At 32.5% G+C, this 7,560-nt stretch overlaps 1 non-coding gene across 1 annotated transcript; it reads left to right on the forward strand.

Annotated features, from left to right (window-relative positions):
• Positions 1-2,578: 2,578 nt before the first annotated feature.
• Positions 2,579-2,665, forward strand: LOC149566658 (small nucleolar RNA Z43). The gene has a single exon (XR_016363176.1). It is a non-coding gene; the product is annotated as a small nucleolar RNA Z43 (small nucleolar RNA).
• The last annotated feature ends 4,895 nt before the right edge of the window (positions 2,666-7,560 follow it).

Genomic DNA, 7,560 nt, shown 5'->3' on the forward strand with positions numbered 1-7,560 from the left:
ACCATTGTCAAACTTCTTCAAGATCTTACAAGGTCCAAACTTCTTCATCTTCAGCTTACTATATGTTCTAATAGGAAAACTCTGAATCATGCAAGTGTCACAGCTTGAACTAAATCCAACTCAGATTGAGAAATCCATGTAGCATCTTCGACTGGTCTATTCTTCCACTTCACCAAATACTCATAGTAATCTTTTTCTCTTGTGCTCTTACCAACTCTTTGACCCAATACCTTTTCAACTTCTTCAATATGCTTCTTAGGATAATCGTCTAACACAACAACTTCATCATTTGACTCATGATACTTATATAAATCAACAACATTGAATATAGGAGATATATCCATGTCATCAGGTAACTCAACTTCATAAGCATTACCATTGTTAAAATTCTTCAAGATCTTACAAGGTCCAAACTTCTCCATCTTCAGCTTATTGTATGTTCTAATAGGAAATCTTCCTTTCTTCAAATGAACCATCACCTCATCACCAACTTCAAAATCATGATGTCTTCTAGACTTATCAGCATTCTCCTTATACTTTTGTTTACTTTGTTCCATCCTCAACTTCACTTTCTTATGCAAAGACTCCATAAAATCAGCAAATTCTTCCCCTACAACACTTCTCTTCTCTTCACCAACAATATCTCTCAAATTTGATATACCCCTAGGCTAAATTCCAATAACAATCTCAAAAGGTGTTTTCCCTATACTCCTATTCATAGAACTATTATATGCAAACTCATCTTGTACCAACACTATTTCCCAATTACTTGGCTTATCTCTCACTAAACATCTCAAAAAATTACCCAAGCTTCTATTCACAACCTCTTTCTATCCATTTGTTTGTGGATGGAATGTAGAATTAAACTTCAACTCAGTACCCATCTTTTTCCAAATAGTCTTCCAAAAATAACCAACAAATTTGTTGTCTCTGTCACAAATAATGCTTCTTGGTAATCCATGCAATCTCACAATCTCTTTAAAGAAAAGTTTAGCAACATGCTCAGCATCTGATGTCTTCTTACATGGTATGAAATGAGCCATTTTGGAGAATGTATCCACCACAAAAATATAGAATCTTACCCCTTCAATGTCTTAGGAAATTCAAGAACAAAATCCATGCTAATGTCACTCCAAGGTTTCTCGAAAATAGTAATAGATGTATACAAACCAATTTTGACTTACTCCTTTTGAAACTTGACAAATTCCACAACTCTTTACAAATTTTTGAATATTCTTATACATTTTTGGCAATAATACTTATCCTTCAGCAAACTCAATGTCTTGTTAATTCCAAAATGTCCAGCCAATCCACCACTATGCTTTTCCTTAATCAAATTAATTCTTATGGACCTTCTAGGGATATACAACTAAATTCCTTTGAACAACATACCTTCTGGTGCTCTACACTCTCCGCACCTCAAAAAAATTAGGGTCAATATCATATAGCTCTTTCGTGTCATCAAAACCAAGAGCTTCAACCTTTATCTCAGTTAATAAAGAACATCTTCTACTTAATGCATCAATAACTCTATTAGTAACTCCACTCTTATGCTTGATAAAAAATGTGAAACTCTACAAGTACTCAACCCACTTCATATGTCTCTAATTTATGTTGACTTTAATAATACTATAAAGCTTTATGATCAGTGTACAACACAAACTCCTTAGGAATAAAATAGTGTCTCCACTTCTTCAATGCTTGAGCAATAGCATAAAACTCTTTATCATACATAGAATACTTCCTTTTAGCATCATTCAACTTTTCACTAGAGAAAGCAACATGTTTACCTTCTTGACTTAATACAACTGCTATTGCACTACCACTTGCATCACATTCAACTTGAAATACCTTAGGGCCCATTTGGTTGATGGAATACAAGTGGAATAGGAAGAGAAAAATAGAATGTGTCTCATATTCTCCATTTGGTACGCACAAATGAAATTGAGAATTAGATGACATATTCCATTTTTCCAAAATTGGGCATATGTCTATGCCAAAAAAAGCTATAATTAGAATAGGTCATTCTTATTCCCTATCTTAATTTTCCAAATACTATAATCTATCAAGTCTGTAAGTTTTTCACACAATAAGGTTTATTCTTTCTGGCACAAAAAAATTTTGCAAAGGTTTTTGGCTTTGTGGGTTTATTTATTCTAGTATGATTGTTTTCCTTGTTTTCTTTGTGGACATTTATGCTTTTTCAGCTTGCATGAGTGGCTTCTTTTCCTTTGTATGTATGTTCAATCTTTATAATTTTTTGCACTATTCAATCTATATTTGAAGGGTTTAATCATTTTGGAATGATATTTGCCCCTATTTCAATAGTTTTAGCTGATTTTTTGAAAGGTTTCTGCAAGGATGATACTAGAGAGGTTTTTTAGCTTGTGCATGTGGCTTTTTATCTAGAACCCATTTGTATTTATGATCTATTTTTTTTAGCTAAGCACGAATCTATTTGTTTTTCTAAACTATTGAATATACATTTGAAGGGTTTTCCTTCAATTTTATTTATTTTTCCAATATTATGCCTTATTTTTCCATTTGATCAGCATTGAAATGCCCATGAAGCTTCTTATGCCCATGAATTAACAAAGGTCTCGTTCGGCATAATGGCTAAAAACCTTGATGATGACTCTTATATCACCACCCATAATCAGAGCCCTTATTCTCTCTCTATAAGGTTTTTATTAGTTTCATTGATTCTATTTTTGTTAATGGGTTTGATTTCATTCAAGGGTTGTCAATGATGATTGTATTGGATAATATCAAGATGACCCATTGTGAAATTGCCACTTTCTTGCCTTCCTTTTGAGACAAATGTATTCATTGTTTTCCTTGTTCATTGTATTTAGAGTATGATATTTTATTTTTCTTATTAGGGCTTGTTTGAATTTTTCCTTAAGTTGCAGTAGGTGAGGTTGATTGTATCTAGTAGGTTGTCTATCAAAGAGGAAATGAATATGGCTTTTAATGTCTCCAGGGTGCCCTCTTGTCTAGATTTTCTTTTATGTTGCGTATTCTAACCTTTTCAACCTTTTGAGTATTTATATGGTGTTTCAAAATTTGTTGTTCTTCTAGGGCAAAGGATCTCTACAAGATGTTGCCCTTATTCAAAATGAATGAATGAGAAGAAAATTATGTTTTCTGGAAGTATGTGATCTACTCTAATATAGGTCGCAACTTCAGTAAACCATGATTTTTGGTTAATGTAGAAAAGTATAAATGATACTATTTCATAAAGAGTAGGTAAAAAATTATGTCAAGAATAGTTGTTTCAAGATAGGAGAAGAACAATTGTTTCAAGATAGGAGGAGTGGGTGGTAAGGAAAAATCATTACTTATGTAAAACATTTCCTAAACCACCTGTTCCACCTAACTTAGTAAAACTTTTCTTGAACCACCCATTCCACCTAACTTAATGCAACAGTTCAAGTAACTTATGAAATTGTAAGGGTATTCTCACATTGGGTCAACCATCAATGCCATTGAAGTTGTGGAGTATCCTCTGTAGAACTAGTGAACTAACTATGGTCAAGTCTTTGATTTTGGAAGCTACTCTTTAAAGTCCCAAAAATTTAGCCTTTATTGGTAGGTTAGATATGTTTTCCTAGATTCTACACTTTTAGGTATTGTAAAATACTTGTTTTAGGAGTTAATTATAGTTGTTATTATGCATAACAAGAACAAATTATTTTGTTTGGTAACCCTCAGTGCAATTTGTTACTATTACATGAAATTAAAACTAAGTCAATGGTGGGGAGAGTCCTGCAATGTAATAATTTGCTATTGTAGAGTACTCAGACTTGCATATCATTTTTTTGTGAGACCTACATTTCATTAGCTTACTATAATTCGGAAGTCATGCTAATTGTTTGTTATTATATGTGTGAAAATTGCTTTCTAAGGAGACAGTATTTTTTAAAACATGTGTCATAACTATAATGTACATGACTTGAAAATAATAATTTGGGGTTGGAGATGATGTTACATCTATTTTATCACTGAAAATCAATGAGAATACTTCGAAGCTTCTTTCTAATCCAACTTCAATTAGTATATACTAATTTTTTTTGCTTTATGTTGTTTCTTTGTGATTTCAAAGAGGACAGCTCTTAGTAAAATAGTCTTGGCTACAGATGTCTAGTTTATGTCCCCTGTTTCATTCTCATCCATAGTCTCTTTTTTTGGGTACTCAAAATTAAGAAAAGGCATTTATGCCCAAGTGTCTTCATGAACCGGATTTTCCTTCATCTTTTCTTCCCATTTTAAAAAAATCATGCAATGGTTTAACACCCTTTTTTATGTCCTACATGATTTGAAAGGTTAGATAGAAAGTACTTAAGTTAAATTTCTCTTTTTCATATCTCTACACTGGTATTTTCTCATTGTTTAGATTTTTTTGTTTTAGAAAAGTCTATTAGCGTTATTTATATTTGATCAAAGGTGTAGAAATTTTTTGTCTGGTGGCTAATTTGAACATAATCTTGTCAACCATCTTGTTTGATCATCTTCCAACAAGGAAAATTTAGTTGGAGCATCATAGCGTGTAGCTTGAGTATAAACACCATTAGTAGAGAAGTGTAGCAGTTTAATGAGATAATTGAGCACATTTAATAATTAAATTATTAAATAATCATCTTTGTCTGGTGTAGTAAAACCCATGGATTGATAAAAAGATACCCAAGGCAGTGGTTGTGAAAGGTGATTGTTGCCTAATCACAGAGATCTATTGCACAGGCTTGTGTATTATTTAAATTGTCTGATGACCAGCCCATTTTGTCTAATGACCAACCCAGTATTTTTATTAAATTGTTATCAAATTTGATGGCTACCTGTGGAACATGATTACTATTATGTATATTTCCCAGAATTATGAAAGTGACATTGGTTGAAACATATACCTAGCCTTGCCTAATAATTGTGGATACATCCAATTAGCTCAACTTAGTGGAAAGAAAGGCTAGGGTCTTTTAAAGAGGATGCATTTCATTTCATACAAGCTTGTGAGGAAGATTATATGTCTCTAAAAAGATTATTAATTTGAGATTTTATTGTGAAATTGTTCTATAGATCTCTCTCCTAATGGAATTTATTTCTTACCTATGATAATTTTCAATATAGTAAGCAGATCCATATCAATTTATTCTCTAAAATTGGTTTCAAGATGGGTCAAGTGCTAGTCGAGTATTGGCTATATAGATCTTTTTATTTAGTCTTTTTGAATTTGATTCCCTTTTCTTAGTAGGGAGACCATTTTTTGGTATTGAAGGAGATTTTAACTTAGCACCATTTATTTGCCAACAACATGGACTTTGCCAACTTCTTGTTGTTACTAAGAGAGGATCTCTGCTTGGTCTATCTAAAACATTGAAAATGTGATCCTTTTTTTTTAAAAATACATGGGCTTTACAACTTATCAGTTGGTAATTTTGTTATCAGCAATTGTGTCAAGATATTGATTTAGAGCCAAATTATGTTGCTCAATTTTATGGAGCATTAAACAAGTTAGTCTTTGGCTTTATGACTGTTGGCTATTTTCTTGGCTTTGGAACATATGCACACACTAGGAATAATTATTGTTAAATCCCACTTTCTTTGCTTTTATTCTTAGCTGCATTTTCTTGAAAGAGCACTTTCAATAGATCATTATTGCATTAACCAATTTCCTATTATTTCAGCAGACCACATTTAGTTGAAGGATAGTTTAAGCTACTTAATGTGGTTACCATATGCTTTTAGCAATTCCAATATCTGGTGAAGTCCACTAAAAATTTATTGCTCATACATGAGCACCAATATTAATATTAAACTAGTTAGAGAGGACAAAATTATAAAAAATTTGAGTTAACACATGGTTTTGGAAGTGATTAAAGATCTTACAAATAGTTATTTCATGGCCTCTTTGATAGACTCTTATTCATCACTTAATTTGTAATTGATCTAGAATGTTACCTTGAATGACCTTGGTCTTTAACGATGGTGTCCTTTTTCTAGAACTGTAGATCAGTGTCTTGATCATGATATTGCCCTTGGATAACTTCCCAGGTCTGTTAGGAAATCCCTTAGGTAGGTATTTTAAAATTGTATGTATACATAATAAGTTTAGTTTGTATGCACATAGGTGGATATATAATTCTAACTGAATATCTATTAATTGTTTTACATCCACACATTGTCACCAACTTTGACTCTATGCTTTCTTTGTTGCTAGTCCTATCTACTTTGTATTGTGGTAAGAAATGATTTATAGAACATTAACGCTATACTATGATTGTAGGCCATTCGATGGATGAAATTGAATATATACAAGTTCAAGGAGCCATTGTTACGAAGGTCAATGTAATGGGCATGCTTGTTATTTTGCTTGCCACCCTTGTTGTTTTCATTGTAGCATCTTCCAAAGAAGCTAGAATACATAGGTGTAAGCAAAGAAGATCTGCATGCCCTTTTTATAAGTGTATTATCCAATCTAGTAACACAGATTACCATGACCAAATACACATGAGTAGAGTAGCCTTCTTTCGCTTGGCCAAAATTCTAAGGCAAAAGGGGAATGTTTGAGATACAATAGACATAACATTAGAAGAAAAACTTGTACTATTCCTACATACCCTTGGCCACAATCTAAGGAATCATAAGATTGGCCATAACTTTGGTCACTTGGGAGAGATAGTGAGTTGACACTTCCACAAGGTCTTGAGGGCTATCATAGTACTTCATAAAGATTATCTTTTACCCCCTGCTCCCACGACTCCTCCAAAATTCACTAGGAAGAATCATTTTGATCCTTTCTTCAAGGTAAATATCCTATTGACAAGTATTTTGTCCATGCATATTTGAATACATTAATATGTATTTAATAGAAATATTTGTTATTATAGAACTGCATTGGTGCAATTGGTGGAACCCATACTAGTTACGGTTGATGTGGATATCCAAGAAAAGTTTCGCAATAAAAAAAGCAACTTGTCACAAATTTTTTTGGGTGTCTATTCATTTTACTACAAATTTTAGTATGTTCTTACTAGTTGGGAAGGTTTTGTTGCAAATAGTCGGGTGCTTGCTTCAGCTCTCTCTAGAGAAGATCCACTTGTCGGTCCCCCTAGTATATTATGATATATTTTATATGATTATATTGTGATTATATTAAATCAATAATTTTATGGTATTTTCTAACTATGACTTTATTTCTATTATGCGTTGGAAAATTCTATTTAGTTGATGTTAGATATCCAAATGTACTAGGGTTTCTCGCCCCTTATCAATGTATGTATCAACACCTTAAAGAGTTTTATAGAGCAAACCCAATCAAAACTCCCCAAGAGTTATTTTACCATTGAAACTCCTCTCTTCAAAATATGATAGAGCATACATTTGGTATTTTGAAGCAATGGTTTCCTATCTTGAAGCATGCAACATCCTATAATGTCTTGACCCAAACAAAGATTGTTTTAGCATGCACCATACTACACAATTTCATTATAGTGGAGGATGGTGTTCCATCAGAAGTAGAATTTAAAGAGGATGATGATCATACTCTGATAAATGTGCTAATTC

The sequence above is a fragment of the Cupressus sempervirens genome, chromosome 3 (assembly GCF_028749045.1).
Source record: "Cupressus sempervirens isolate cs-2001-9-10 chromosome 3, ASM2874904v1, whole genome shotgun sequence".
In the NCBI taxonomy this organism is placed as follows: domain Eukaryota; kingdom Viridiplantae; phylum Streptophyta; class Pinopsida; order Cupressales; family Cupressaceae; genus Cupressus; species Cupressus sempervirens.